Below are 16,250 nucleotides of genomic sequence, written 5' to 3'. Positions count from 1 at the left end.
TAAAATTAGGTTTTCCAATATTTCGAGCAAAAAGATTTCGAGACGACAGTTGAAACGATCGTTGAGAAACGCGTGTTTCTATGCTAAATAAAGCAGCGAACGCCCGAGACTTCTGCTCCGAGTAATCGTGCAAATCCGAACGATTTAGCAACGTTTAAAAATTTTTGTTCGGATTTCACTTTAAGCGACTTTGTTGGCAGCAGAATCCTCCTTACAACGAGCTCTGAAACATTTGGTCTACTATTTTTTGTCGCCGTTTTATCGCACGATGAGTGACAAATGCTCTCTGCTCTGCTCTCTAACTTTCTAACAGTTTCTTTGCAAATCGATAGCGTTTCTAGAAATATTTTGTCGAAGACTTGTTATAAACTCGTGATGCAACGATCAATATATTTGACATTCGAAAGCCGATTAGTCTCTGTTTGAACCAGCGCGCGTCGTTTCTATTCAAGCATAATTTCCGAAGATCGAGATTAGATTAGCGTTCTCTCGGAACGAAATATCGCAGCCGCGATTCGAATCGAGAGTCGGCGGAATAATTTCTGCCGAAGATCGCGCTAAAAAGTAGACTTTCATAGGCAGGACCGAGCCTCCCGGCTTCCAGGACCCTTGCCAGAACCAGTTTTGAATTATGCTCGACGAGAGAATGTAATAAAAGGCGAGCGAGCGAGCGACGAGATTAACTTTAATTGCCGGTTTTAACGCGTCGAACGGAAGCGATCAGCGACCGGGAAAGTGAGAGATGCAAAAACGACTGTTATTGCTATAAAGTGATAACGACTGGCTGAAAGAACTCTAGCCTCTAATCACTCGCGCAATAATTACAGCGCCTGGCTAGTCGATACTCGCATTCAGATGCGCCAGATAGCATCGTCGAACGCGATTCCGACTGTCGGTTTTGAACACACCGCCTAGGACGATCGTTCAACGAGAGAGCCAGTCCTCCCTTTTCCCTTGTGGAATCCTTCTTAGTCCTTAGGGAAACGCAGATAGCGCGGAACGACGCGTGGTAGTCTCGTTGCTTGCCAGGATTACCAAGATTCCGAGCGTTTCACGTGCCTGCGCGCGTTAATTTCCTCGTTAATAGGTTACCCACGCTCCGGCGCAATCATACCACGAAATGGAATAATAACTGACGCATTGTTCCGACGATTTGCATTCAATGCCCGTGAAAAACTGCATTGTGCACGTCGGACACGATGTTTACAATCACGTACAAAATGCTCGTTGCGTAATATCGGAGAACCCAGAGGCCGGAGTACTGAACCTGATCCTCTGAAATCATTTCTTTTACGTTCAAAGGATAATTACACGGCATCGCTTAATTTATCAACATTCTTATCTCTTGCGAATCTTAACCCCTTGCTGTACTTTGACGAGAGTGACTAGTGACGGAGATTTCTAGTAAGAATCTGTCAGGCATGAATTCGGATTTCTCGTCGTCGATATTTACAGATTCGAGCAAATGTTAGACAGGCTATACATAAAAATTGTTTTTCCTTCTCAGAAATCATTACAATCGAGAAACTTCTAATCGTTGTAACTATGACGAAAATGATACGACAAGGGGTTGCTAAAATTACGAAATTTTAATGGATCAGGGTAAAAAGTAGTTTTTAAATCATTCTGTCACCCACATAAGGGCAACGCGGCAGTCAAAGTGTTAATGGTATAATTATGATGCACTCTTTCAATAGCGCAATTATGACATATTTCATTAATAATATAAATAGGCTAAATTTTATTAATAATATTGGGTCTGGGAAAAAGTTCGTGGCGTTTTGTTAGTAAAATTCAACTGGATTTCTTATATTGTGACCACCACTTCTTTTTTTGCACGCTCAAAATTACGTTTTGTAATCGTGTCATTTTTAAATGAAGCGTTTAGTGGTATCGTTGCAATAAGTTGTTCGCGAGTTATTAACAATCGACGACATCTATCGGGAAAACGCCACGAACTTTTTCCCAGACCCAATAGAATCATGATACTTTTTTCTAAAACTACGCCGATTTTTATAATTGACATTTTCGCGATGTGAACGTGACCCGGCCGTCGAAGAGTTAACACAGACAAGTTCCATTTGAGAATGAGCTCGCGGACGAAGTTCGAAGCTGGGTCCAGGAGATAAAGAAGCAACAATCGATACCAGTTAGGCTGGTTCGAGCAACCCTACGGCGAGGGTTGAACCGTTGATGTTTGTTTCCTCGGTTAAATTAGGTCGTGGACGGGCCCCATGAGGAAGCCACTGTGTCTTCGTCAGGGCGGCGGACTTCTTTTCCAGCACGGGCCATTAGTCAGAGCAAGTAGCCGCGGTACTAATTCAAGGGGACGGGTTTTCAACGGCTCGGCTCCGGCTCTAAGATAGTGTAACAATTCAACAGGGCTAATATCATTGTACTTTCCTACGACCTGGCTGCGGTCCAGATATGCTTGAAGTTTAAAATCTATTTTGGACGATAAGGAAGACGTTTATTCATCCAGCCTGGGCACCAGCTGAAACGTCACGAGGCACACGCGCCTCTCTCCTTCGGCCTCTCTTCTCCCTTGCTCTCGGCCTTTCCGCGACCGACCGAGATTATTAATTCCCGATGCTCGATGGAAGATCGCGACGCGTGATTTACGGCCCCGAGCCTATCCGGAGCTTCCTCTAATAACGGGCCCACCGCAAGAACAGAACGAACAAGTGGACTCCGCCGACCGGCTCTTGCTGTTTGCTTGCTCGATGAAAGGCCTGCCACCTTTCATCTTCCATTGCCTTTCTCGCGAAAACAGATCGTGCGGTCGACGAAACGACGAGAGTATTTTGGAACACCGTTCTGGCCCCAGGCAAAAGTGTTTCATTGTCTTACGCGGTGTGTTCTTTCTGGCCTCTGGGATATGCACACCTCCTGTACAACCTTCAACGATTCTCTTAACCCTTTGCACTCGAAGCTACTTTAATTATATTTTAAACATATTTTCTGATCTACAGTGTTTCTATTTTATATGATTTATTGCGATTCATGCGTATGAAAGCCTATCGGCAAGTACGAAACTTGAAATTTTAACAGTTTTTTAGATATAAACGAGTCTGATACTATTGCAGTTTTTTTGAAATATAGTATAGCAATTTTTAGTGGCGCCTCGGAGTCGCCCCTCGAGCGCAAAGGGTTAACAGTCGAACGTTCTACAAAAAGGGAATACAGTAATGTCTCTCTAATTGGCGCTCAGATTGTCCACAAAAATTGACCATTTTGGGAAGAGGAGATACGATCATTCGAGCCTTGTAGTTCGTTTTTATAGTTACGAATTGTTAACAATGATCAAATTGTTCATTTTTCTGCACGATCTGAGCGTCAGTTAGAGAGACATTACTGTAGCTCTTCTGTCGCATTGAAACAAATTGCTTAAAATTTCACGAGAAGATAGAGAGATCATTGAACTTCTTTTAATGTTTACAGTAAATATTATTCTGGTCTGGTAGTTTTGGAATCTCGTGCAAGTCCTGTTTCTATTGGCAAAAGGCTGAATCAAGTGCTGATGCAATCAAGACTGATTCATTAAATATACCATATACGAGATACTAAAATTGTAAATGATAATTGTAAATTCTATTTTTCTTCGAGACGACAGTTTAGCTATTGTATTTATTCTTGGGCTTATCGTTGACATCAAAAGGAGCTCGATAAAAGAAATTACTAAACCGTCGATTTTCTACTATTCGAAAATCAAGATTTCCAGCTATTCACGATCGAAGTTTTCTTTAAAGACTGATCATTACTGTTATATCGATGATTAACCCTTTGCACTCGAAGCTATTTTAACTGTAAATATAAAATCATTTTTCTAACTTATACTATTTTTATTTTATATAATAAAACGCATTTTATGCATATGAAATTGACTCTTGGGACTCACGCAACGGTGACACACTTAACAATTTTTTAAATCTAAACTTTGTTAATATAAAAATTATCTTAAAACGTGATATAAGGAATTTTAGCGGTGCCTCTGAGTCACCACTCGGGTACAAAGGGTTAAAAGAACAGAAATCGTATTATCTGCGATTCGACAGTGCAAACAATTTTCCAAATTACAACCAGATGTTTCATTCTCTCGAACGCAAATTAGTGCCGGAACATGTGAATTCTTTTCGTCGGCGGTTTTACAAAAAATGGACGGATCCCAAGGAGCGTCGACGGCGAGCAACGCGAGACAAAACGGATCGATATCCTTCGATTAAAGCAGCATTGTTCCTCGGACATATCCTCCGCGCCTTCCGCGGCATCGCGACCGTATCAGATCGACTCGCATATTAAAAGCGACTCTGTATGGAAATCTACTCGTTAGCGTTAATTATTCTCGTCGGGTTCTAATTGCCGGGATCTCGGTCGTTCCGCGCACCGCGGGCAACAACGCGATAATTCTGTAAAGATCGTGGAAGAGAACCAGGTAATTAATTATTCCCGCTTGTTTTTTCCACTCGGGTCTTCTCTCCCCTTTGTCCGGCGAACGTTGTCATTTCCTTCACGCGGGAAACAAGCTTGCACGGGATTTCATTCTTCAAAATGTATAAAATTATACCCGTTTATTCAATCTTCTTCTTGCATTAATTCGCATTAACGATGTTAGCCTCCTGGTTGCATAATGCGATTTGTCTTAATGCGCTCTCGCGGTGCAATTACTTCTAGATATTTTAACGATCGTGTCTGGTGCGATGATTGCGGAAAAAGTTTGTTCGACAGCCCCTAAAATTCCATCGTGTGATATCGAGAATTGTATTTAATGGAATTACAATGGTTTTGGTATTGAAGATTTTGTTGCGTCAAAGATAGAGAATTTTTATTACACTCTCAATCAAAACGATACCGCAAGTGTGCTATCTTTAATTTCTCGTATTATAATCGTGACAACATCCAAATTTTGGAACGCACGTAGAAAGTACTTTATGTAGGTATGTGATACATCCCTTAAACTGACTTGCTGTGAGTCCGATTTCTCAGAAGTAATGTAAACACATCAACTAGCACGGACAAAATGATAGCACATTCAAAATAAGTAAGTATATATATTTCACTTAATATAAATTGTGTGTACATAAGGCGAACAAAATATATTTGTTTGTATTTTCAATAATAAGTAGAACCTTCTTTGTTTTCTATACTTCTACAATTCGGTTATGTATAGATTTGGGTTTATTTATTATTATATTTATGTATAGATTTATACATTTGTGTGCTTGTATTTTCAACAATGAGTAGAACCTCCTTTGTTTTCTATAACTTCTACAATTCGGTTATGTATAGATTTGGGTTTATTTATTATATATATATTATGTTTATGTATAGATTTATACATTTGCTTGTATTTTCAACAATGAGTAGAACCTCCTTTGTTTTCTATAACTTCTACAATTCGGTTACGTATAGATTTGGGTTTATTTATTATTATGTTTATGTATAGATTTTTCGGTTATGTGTACAATTTTTGAATTTTAGTTTGGGATGATTTATCCCATTCTTCCTTAATGCATATTTTAAGTTCATTAATATTGTCAAATTGTCTTCCCTCTGCGTAAATTGCTCGCGACAATAATGCCCAACAGTTTTATATTGTATTTAAGTCCGGCGAACACGCAGGCCATTTAAGAACAGGAACTTTCTTTTATAAAATATTCTTGAACGACATTTTCTGTTAAGTTTGAAGTTATCGTTAAGGGTATTTTGTTCACGTTGTCCCACAGCTTGGAAACAAAAATGGCTCGAATGATAGTGTCTCCTCTTCTCGAGTTGTCCATTTTCGTTTCCAAGCTGTGGGACAATGTGAGAGAAATTACTGTAGACGTGGCAATCACTTCGACAAGTGTGCATGTTATTGTAATTATGCTGTACATGCTTTGATATATGTTTTGATATTCTTTATTAAATTATATATTTTATGAAAGTGTTGTATTTAAACAAAATATGAAGTAAATCAAATTATACTGTACTCGTTTGATTTACTTCATATTTTCTTTAAATACAACACTTTCATAAAATATATAATTTAATAAAGAATATCAAAGCATACATCCTTCTTAACCAGTTAGCTGTTTTTCGCGAGTATGCTCGTCAAAAACGACTAATTGAACAACTTCGCTAATGATCATCGCTATTAAAGCAGCGTTAAGATAATAAGAAAAAATGGCTCTACAGTTTAACATAATTTTTACCGATTTTTTTTGTATTATACAATTTACCTGATTACAGCAAAAGTCGAGAAGTAATTACGTAAAAACATAGAACATAGAGAATGATGTTTATTAAAAATGATTAAAAAAAATGTCCTTCAACCCTTTCGATAAAAATCGCGTTAGAAATGGTCGAAAGGTATCTTTTGATACGTTTGCTAAAAATAGTGTCAAATAAAGCCAATTCTGCGGCGATCAGAAATTTGGTATCCGAGTTCCCGAAGTGCTCGAGTACTCGAAGATTGCTCGGAAAAGAATTTGTCGGACAACGTGCCATTTTGCCCAAAGATGTCTGAGCAGCCGCTAGACATGGTCGGATGGCAATCGGTTAAGTGTGGTCCGTCGTTGGGCGAATCTGGTGGCGGCGCGGCGCGCTAGAGGCGTTGGACATTTTTACCGTTGCCGGGGGAAGAATGGCGGGCCGGCGTTCATTAACAGATTCGTCGGCGAGAAGAACGGGGCGAGAGCGGCGCCTCGGGAACGCGAACAATGTCCTCCGTTGGCCGTTGACAATAAACGGGCCGGGCAATTTCGGGAGGGCCGCTCTAGGCCAGCTTCTGGATGCGTTAGCTGCCGCAGCAATAATAATAATCGGGCCTGGTTCCGCGGGCAAGCCGATGGAACTTCATTATTCATTTGCAAAGTTCAGTTATGCCGATGATACGTATCCGTGACAGCTATACCGCCCACAGTGGCTAAATATAAACAGGCGGGCTGCCAGCAAGTTCCATTCACATTCACATCCACATCCACACTTGCGACGCCGCGCGCCGCGGTTCAGTAAGTGAAGCAGCATAAGAATATGAGGAGGCCCGTTCTGAATATGCATCCGCGCATTGACGCCAACTGCACCGCCTAAACTTAGCCACGCAATTACCGAAACATACCTACTCACTCCCATAATCGCTCTTCGGCCGGTTATCTCGACGCGCTGTTAACATCGAATCTATCCGAGGCCACGACACCGGTGACCACCGTTTCCGGTCAACCGATCGTTCGCAGGCGATCGGAAAAGGATTGCAGAACAGCTTGCACGATGTCTCTCCATCCTGTGTACACTGTTTTCTGCGAGAGCAATTTGTTAAATCGCTAAGAAGACCTGGTCCAAACGTTAGTTTACCATTTTAGGAGGGAGAAGAACAAATGCCTGAATATATATATATATATGTTCCGTTCGCTTTTCGATGTCATTTTGTTTATTTTTATCCTACTTGTTTCCAAGAGGATTCTCATGATCGTGGATAGTTTAAGCAAGATCAGATTCAATTTTATTATATCCTTGCTGTAAGAAATTCTTTCGAGTACGAAGATTAGGTTCGCGAGGAACAGCAAGGTTCAAAGGGCATTTTTAAGGGTGCAGACATTGTGGAACTGATTATTGTCCTGGCTAGTGGACAATACGTCTATATTCGATCCTTAATAGTTGACGATGCTTAGAAACAACGTGTTTAAATAATTATGTACAGAAAAGTTGGTTTGAAGCAAAAATGCAACGAGGTGCCGTTAAATGGTAAAACGTAATTTAACAACAAGATCGTTCGTTTTACCACTTCGAAGTGCTTCTTTCTAAACAATTATCATTCGTGAATAAGATGTTCGTTCTTAGATCTTCTCATCTCTTTTATTCCACGTTTTTGTATGTATTTTAGAAAAGGTTCGACGTGTTTCGTTAGAATTGTTGGATCCGTGAGAAGTTTCGTTGCAAATGAGAGTTCGGATCGTCATAGGAGAATGGAGGCTGGCCATTTCCGCTTCGAATAAAAATGTCCCGGGCGTCGGGCCATTAATCGGCGGATCGAGGAATCGCGGTGTCAACCGGAAAGGGCGAAACGCGCAGAGAACTGACGAAAATTGAGCGAAGCGTCGCGGGGTCCTTTGTGGCTCGCGCAGGGTAACGAAAGACGAAGGCTAAAGGCCACGGAAATTTCGATCTAGATTTAGAATCGGAGCCACTGGAGTGCAAGGGGACATGCAGGATGACGTAGATCCACCGGAAGTGGTTCATACTTCACGTGCGTTATAAAGACTGTCACTGTGGCACTGTCTAAAATTACGACGGCCGCACCAACAGTGGCTTTAACACTAAACCTACCACCGTCGGTCAAACGACCGGCTCTCGCCGATTTTTATCTTGCGATCGGAGACCCTCGTGAAAAACCTGGCGAGGCGATTCTTTTTTTCCAGCGGAATTCTGCTCGTTAAAGTTTCAGACACTTTTATAGATCAGTGGCGCGCGTACAGCTTCGAATCAAGCAATCGGTGTTGCGTCTCCGAGGTAATCGAGGCTGCTAGAATTCGGCTGTGGAGATGTATTTGTTAACGTAACTCGTTACGTGATTAAAACATTGCTCGGGCATCTGAAGGGTTTGAACGATAAATGAATCTCCTGATCGCGACAAAACTTTAACGATTCGAATATTAATAATTTAAAATCGTGAACAAGCTTCAACATTTCTCTTATTTTTGCTAAAACCTGCGCTTGCGATGCCCAGCTATTAATTGCTAATGCTTCTCACGCGCATATCAATAACACCACGAATAAATGCGACTAAAGACTCGCAAGAAAATTCCGCGGGCGATCCTAATTTTTGGACGTGCGCCGCGGAAGCGAATTTCGTCGAGGCGATCGGCGAGCATCGACGGAATCGACGGCGAGGACCGCCGTTGAAAAATTGACGGCGAATCGATCCGTGAAACTCGAACGTAACGAACGGCGGCCCGCGTGAAATATGCAGCCGGCAACAACGAGGAGAGACACGACAAAGAGTAGCGGCACCGGTGCACTCTTAATGGAATTTTAAAAGAGTGAGGCCGGATTTCGACGACACGACACAGGGGTGGCCGCAGAGATACATAAATTATGGACCGCTTTGAACGGGATTCGCTCCCGGTCCGCGTCGCGCGGCGCAGCGCGCCGGGCCGGGTCGGGCCGGGCCGCTGCAATGAAACTTGTGAATGCGGAATCTAGGGCAACCGGAAGCGGTATTTTCGTTGCGCGGCTTTTCCACGGGAAGAAGAGTGGATCGCCGCGTTATTGCCAGGAAGGTCCACCGGGCATCGAGCACGATATTCTCCGTGACCGAAAGACCAGCAGCCGCCCCCCGGCTTCGTTCGCCTATTTGCTAACGACGCAGAGTCTCTTGCGAACTTCAAGAGCGATCGATTTTAGAAAACGTTCACGGAACCCGCGATCTTTACAACTTTCTGTGTCTATTGATAGAATTTTTAATTGCTGCGACGTACCAAGAGAAATCTAAACAATCTTTCTCTACACGATGGTACCAAAGGAAATTGTTATGTTATTATATAAAAATAACCATGACATGTTGGTATACGATTGAAATAATTAGTACCATCAAACAATTTATTGAAATGTGTTAATCGTTTGTGGCCTAAAGCGTTTCCATTTTATTTCAAGAGAGCTCATGACTTATAATTAGACCGCGGATTTTATGCATTTATGAGAAGATTGGGTGGTTGCAATTTAAAGGACAGGAAAGATTAAAAGTTTAAACAAAGAATTAGTAACTTACTATTTAGTTTCTATTTCTTAAAACTAATGTAGACAATTTTTATTTTATTATTTATTAACAACGGAACTATTGAGAGTATTTAAGGACATTTATGTATTAGTTTTATAGTTAATTGAATTATCAAAGGAAGAAAGAAACTATTTGATCCGCGTTTGTTGCAATTAACGAAGATCATCTGTATTTAACATAAAGATCCCTCCAGTCTATTTGTAACGTTCTATAATTCAACAATATTTTCATGCTTTGCAATCTAACTAAAACAGTTGAGAAATATTACAATTGTTCTTTATTATGAATTTATTATGAACATAGTAAGTCTGCAGACCGATTTGACATGAAACTGCAAAGGATTAAGTAACATCGACGGATATTGATGGAATTTTTGCAGGAAATAGTTCCTACAAAATAATGTGTGCAAGTATAAAGAAGTATAAATTTTGACGCTATTATAATTCGTGGTATCGAATTCGGTTACAACCAGCGACGTGCGAGAACGTTGAAAGACTGGCCTTAAGAATTATCGAGGTTGCCAGTCAAAGTGTTGGAGGGGTATTAAACAGGTCGTATATCAAGTTTTAGGAGATCGTTGTTAAAGGGAAGCTTGAATCTTGAAATCCGTAACAGATCCGAGCGCGTAGGAAATTTTCGAATGTTCTTAGAGACGTTTCAATTTGTGACATTTTGGCGGAGAAACATGTCCCCAATTTCTCGTCTGCTGTATCGTGCGACATCGTGTTGCAAGAAAATGAGTGACGGATTGCGAAATTAGTGGTTTGAGCTTCGAAAAGAACCGAGATTTATCTACGGTTCTACAGTAAATTCTCCCTAATTTTCACTCAGCTGCTACACAAAAAAATGAACAATTTGCGAAGAGGAAACACTATTATTTGAGCCTTACACCTCGTTTTTATATTTATATAATTGTTGACAATCGGCAACTATAAAAATGAGCCGCCAGGCTCGAACAATCGCATCTCCATTTCCTAAATTGTCCACTTTAGTTTACAAGCTGAATGAAGATTGAGCAGAATTTGCTGTACTTTCTTCTCGCGCCACGACAGTTTGAACATCGACAATTTCCACGAAATTGCAACTTTGGTGTTCCAATCGTTTCGCTTGCGAATGAACACGTATATCAAGAGCTTCGAAAATTTATCGTAAATTCAAGTAAATTCTCCCTAATTTAAATTCTCCCTATCGTAAATTTAAGTAAATTCTCCCTAATTTTCGCTGAGCTTGTACACAAAAAAATGAACAATTTGGAAAGAGGAAACACTATTATTTGAGCCTTATACCTCGTTTTTATATTTATATAATTGTTAACAATCGGCAAATATAAAAATGAGCCGACAGGATCGAACAATCGCATCTCCTCTTCCCAAAATGTCCACTTTAGTTTACAAGCTGAATGAAGATCGGGGAGAATTTGCGGTACCTTCTTCTCGCCGCGACAGTTCGAACATCGACAATTTCCAAGAAATTGCTACTTTGGTGTTCCAATCGTTTCGCTTGCGAATGAACATGTATATCAAGAGCTTCGAAAAGAACCGAGATTTATCGTCGTACAGTAAATTCTCCCTAATCTTCGCTCAGTTTCTACACAAAGAAATGAACAATTTGGGAAGAGGAGATAGGATTATTTGATCCTTGCACCTCGTTTTTATAATTGTTGACAATCGGTAACTATTATAAAAATGAGTCGCGAGGCTCCATTAATTGTATCTCCACTTCCCGAATTGTCCACTTTAGCTTACAAGCTGAATGAAGATCGGGGAGAATTTGCGGTACCTTCTTCTCGCCACGACAGTTTGAACATCGACAATTTCCAAGAAATTGCTACTTTGGTGTTCCAATTGTTTCGCTTGCGAATGAACATGTATATCAAGAGCTTCGAAAAGAACCGAGATTTATCGTCGTACAGTAAATTCTCCCTAATCTTCACTCAGTTTCTACACAAAGAAATGAACAATTTGGGAAGAGGAGGTAGGATTATTTGATCCTTGCACCTCGTTTTTATAATTGTTGACAATCGGTAACTATTATAAAAATGAGTCGCGAGGCTCCATTAATTGTATCTCCACTTCCCGAATTGTCCACTTTAGCTTACAAGCTGAATGAAGATCGGGGAGAATTTGCTGTACCTTCTCGCCACGACAGTTTGAACATCGACAATTTCCACGAAATTGCTACTTTGGTGTTCCAATCGTTTCGCTTGCGAATGAACATGTATATCAAGAGCTTCGAAGGACAGCGAGACGAGCGTCTGACGACGAGGATTATGATAGTCAGCGGTGCGACGGCCGCGGTCGAAAACGGGACAAAGTCGTCTTTGTGACGGACAGCCCATTAAAAGACAGCGCGGCGGAGTCGTTGCGGTCGTTCGGTCGGGTAATATTGTAGTCGATAGAGCGCAAAGGGAATTATTAATATTAGCTGGTTTTCGAGAAACCGTGCCGGTGGTTTCGGCGCGGCTGCGCAGCGGTGATCGTGCAATTTGTTTATCCGCCGATGGGGAATATCAAAAGGACTAGAGCCGGCGGAATAGATAATAAACATCGGCCAATAAAGGCCGCCCGAAAATATCCCCCCATTGCAACGTATCCGGCCGTTTGTACCGGGCGCGGCCACCGTTTTCTGTGATCTATGATTATGGATTCCGCGATGTCGATACCAAACGTATAGGCTTTTGACGTGGTCCCATGTGTGCGCGCAAACCACGCATTCTGCTCGGCCCGTTTCTCGGAAGAAGGACCAAGGGAAACCACTCCGTTTGTATTCCGAGCGCGGCGTTTACACGTTCCGCGATTCAACGATTTCTTTGTTACCTAAGGTCGAAACTGTTTACACGCTTTGAAACAAGTTACCGTTGCCGATTGCGAAACGGTCTCGCCGATTGACGCTGCTGGAAGAATCGCTTCCCTTCCATGTGGGTCTCATATAGCGGTTCGTTCTTCGGCATGCGAGAATCGTCTCTTTCGGAGCACGAACTGGTGTCACTTTTTCGCGACGAGTGTACTCGTCAAAAACAGCTAAGGATTATTTAATAATAAATTGTTACTATTATTTTATAACAAATTATTACTATTATTTTGTAACAAATTATTACTATTAGTTTGTAACAAATTATTACTATTATTTGATAACAAATTGTTACCATTATTTTATAACAAATTATTACTATTATTTTATAACATAACCTTGACGTTATTTATTGAATTATATATTTGATAAAAGTGCAAGACTACAGTAACTTGCACGCTTCTCAAAGTATTATTTTATAACAAATTATTACTATTATTTTATAACAAATTATTACTATTATTTGATAACAAATTATTACTATTATTTTGTAACAAATTATTACTATTATTTGATAACAAATTGTTACCATTATTTTATAACAAATTATTACTATTATTTTATAACATAACCTTGACGTTATCTATTGAATTATATATTTGATAAAAGTGCAAGATTACAGTAACTTGCACGCTTCTCAAAGTATTATTTTATAACAAATTATTACTATTATTTTATAACATAACCTTGACGTTATTTATTGAATTATATATTTGATAAAAGTGCAAGATTACAGTAACTTGCACGCTTCTCGAAGTATTATTTTATAAATTACTACTTAACGCACGCTCGAAGAACATGTTACAACATGTTCAATGTACAATAAGCACAATAATTTGCTTGCAGAAAACACGCCATCGATGTCCGGAAACTTTGTATTTTGCAGATCATTCCCCTGTTATATAAAACTGTGAACTCGGTATATCTTTTCGCCAATCGAAACCGCTCTTTAAGTTGGAGATATATATGCAGATACTACGGTATTCGATTCGTTTTGTTCGATGTGCAATATTTCAGGCACGTATACAAACGCGATGGCCAATACCGCAGGCATAGCTTCGCTCTAGGATGACTCGAGTACCGTTTGAGGGGGAACAAACGTCTTCCGCCCTGATACAAATCGCATTGATCTGCCGAACGGAGACGCTAAATGAGCGAACGCGGCACGAAGTAATATTTATAGTCCTGGGAATTTATGGCCGCGGCGGCTCCGAAAATCCGCGGATTGTGGTCCAGCGAATATGTAATCCTATTTTAAAGTCTCATATTTCCTTGGGTTATCGCGGCCGGTAGATGGAGTTGCAAGTTAATTAACCATCCCGATTGTGGATATTTCTGCGAAACATTCTCTCCGTTAATTGGAAGGAACAGGCCGATTCTTTAAATTCTTGTAACTTCGACAAATTCATTTTTGCAACAAGTACTAAAATCTGCGATCTGTCTATATCGCACCGCGAGGAATTAACAAAACAGAGTGCAACTGCATCTCGAAGCGAGATTGTCGATCGTCGACGATTCGATTAGCAAGAGTCGAACGTCTCCGTTATAAAGCTTGGATCTTTGAAATCTGGCAAACGGACGCGTGACTGCAACTCGCAGGACTGCAACAGACCACACCGTGGGCAAATAGAGTTATCGCACGCCGAACACAGAGAGAGAGAGCGACGTTAACAGCGCCGGCGAATACTTTATAAGCGGCCGTTTCATCGCCTTAAACTACACGGCCGGTCCATTCGGTGTCCAGCCGCGCGTTCTCTTATCTTTTACGATTGCCGGCCGCGCGTTCCTCATCCACGAGAACTGACACGAATACCGCAGGCGACAGCGAGCGTGCCCCAGCGGAGTTTGCGCTCGAAATCCGCGCGACACCGCTCCGCTTCTCTCATAAACCGTACGCGGAGCTTCGCTGGTGGCTACGATCGCGACAACATGCCGGCCGATTCCATGAAACATGTCCGATGATGAAGCACGGGTTCGGAGGACACGTCTGACGAAATTCGAGTATTTAACATAAATATATTTACATATGTTCAAATATAGCTGCGCAGGTGCAGCTATTTAAATCTTTCGTCAGAATCCTCCATTGTTATTTTTCGTGAAAATTTTTTGTTGAAATTCTCTATCAAAATTGTGTATTAAATTCGGCTATCAGAATCGTCTTTCAGAATTCTGTATTAAATTCCTCTATTAGAGTCCTCTATCAGAATTTACTATCGGAATTCTCTATTAAAATTGTTTATCAGAATTCTGTATTAAATTTCTCTATTAAAATTCTCTATCAGTATCCTCTACCAGAATCGTCTATCAGAATTCTCTATCAGAATCCTCTGTCAGAATCGTCTATCAGAATCCTCTATCAGAAACCTCTTTCAGAATTCTGTATTAAATTTCTCTATCAAAATTCTCTATCAGTATCCTCTACCAGAATCGTATATCTGAATCCTCTATCAGAATCGTCTATCAGAATCGTCTATCAGAATCCTCCATCAGAATCCTCCATCAGAATCCTCCATCAGAAGCCTCTATCAGAATCTATCATCAGAAACCTCTATCATTAGAAACCACTATCAGAATTTATTATCGGAATCCTCTATTCAAATTGTCCATCAGAGAGAATCCTCTTTCAGAATTCTGTATTAAATTGCTCTATTAAAATCCTCTATCAGTATCCTCTACCAGAATCGTCTATCAGAATTCTCTATCAGAATCCTCTGTCAGAATCGTCTATCAGAATCCTCTATCAGAAACCTCTTTCAGAATTCTGTATTAAATTTCTCTATCAAAATTCTCTATCAGTATCCTCTACCAGAATCGTATATCTGAATCCTCTATCAGAATCGTTTATCAGAATCCTCCATCAAAAGCCTCCATCAGAAGCCTCTATCAGAATCTATCATCAGAAACCTCTATCATTAGAAACCACTATCAGAATTTATTATCGGAATCCTCTATTCAAATTGTCCATCAGAGAGAATCCTCTTTCAGAATTCTGTATTAAATTGCTCTATTAAAATCCTCTATCAGTATCCTCTACCAGAATCGTCTATTAGAATCCTCCATCAGAAACCTCTATCAGAATCTATCATCAGAAACCTCTGTCAGAATCTATCATTAGAAACCACTATCAGAATCTATTATCGGAATCCTCTATTCAAATTGTCCATCAGAGAATTCTCTTTCAGAATTCTGTATTAAATTCCTCTATTAAAATCCTCTATCAGTATCCTCTATAAGAATCCTCTGTCAGAAACCTCTTTCATAATTCTGTATTAAATTTCTCTATCAAAATTCTCTATCAGTACCACCTACCAGAATCGTCTACCAGAATTGTCTACAAGAATTGTCTATCAGAATCCTCTATCAGTAACCTCTATCAGAATCGTCTATCAGAATCCTCTATCAGAAACCGCTTTCAGAATTCTGTATTAAATTTTTCTATTAACATTCTCTACCAGTATCCTTTATTAGAATCATCTATCAGAATCCTCCAACAAAAACCTCTATCAGACTCTATTATCAGAATCCTCTATTAAAATCCTCCATCAGAATGCTCTCTTAGAATTCTGTATTAAATTCCTCTATTAAAGTCCTCTACCACTATCCTCTCTCAGGAACGTCGATCAAAATCGTCCACCAGAATTGTCTATTA

The 16,250-nt window shown here is 40.3% G+C and overlaps 1 protein-coding gene across 4 annotated transcripts in view; it reads right to left on the bottom strand.

Moving 5' to 3' along the window:
• The window catches only part of Sox102F (transcription factor Sox102F), a 341,468-nt gene that overhangs the window by 12,779 nt on the left and 312,439 nt on the right, over positions 1–16,250 (bottom strand). The window lies entirely within an intron of this gene.

This window comes from Megalopta genalis, chromosome 9 (genome assembly GCF_051020955.1).
Source record: "Megalopta genalis isolate 19385.01 chromosome 9, iyMegGena1_principal, whole genome shotgun sequence".
Classification (NCBI taxonomy): Eukaryota; Metazoa; Arthropoda; class Insecta; order Hymenoptera; family Halictidae; genus Megalopta; species Megalopta genalis.
This window is presented reverse-complemented; position numbering and strand designations above follow the sequence as displayed.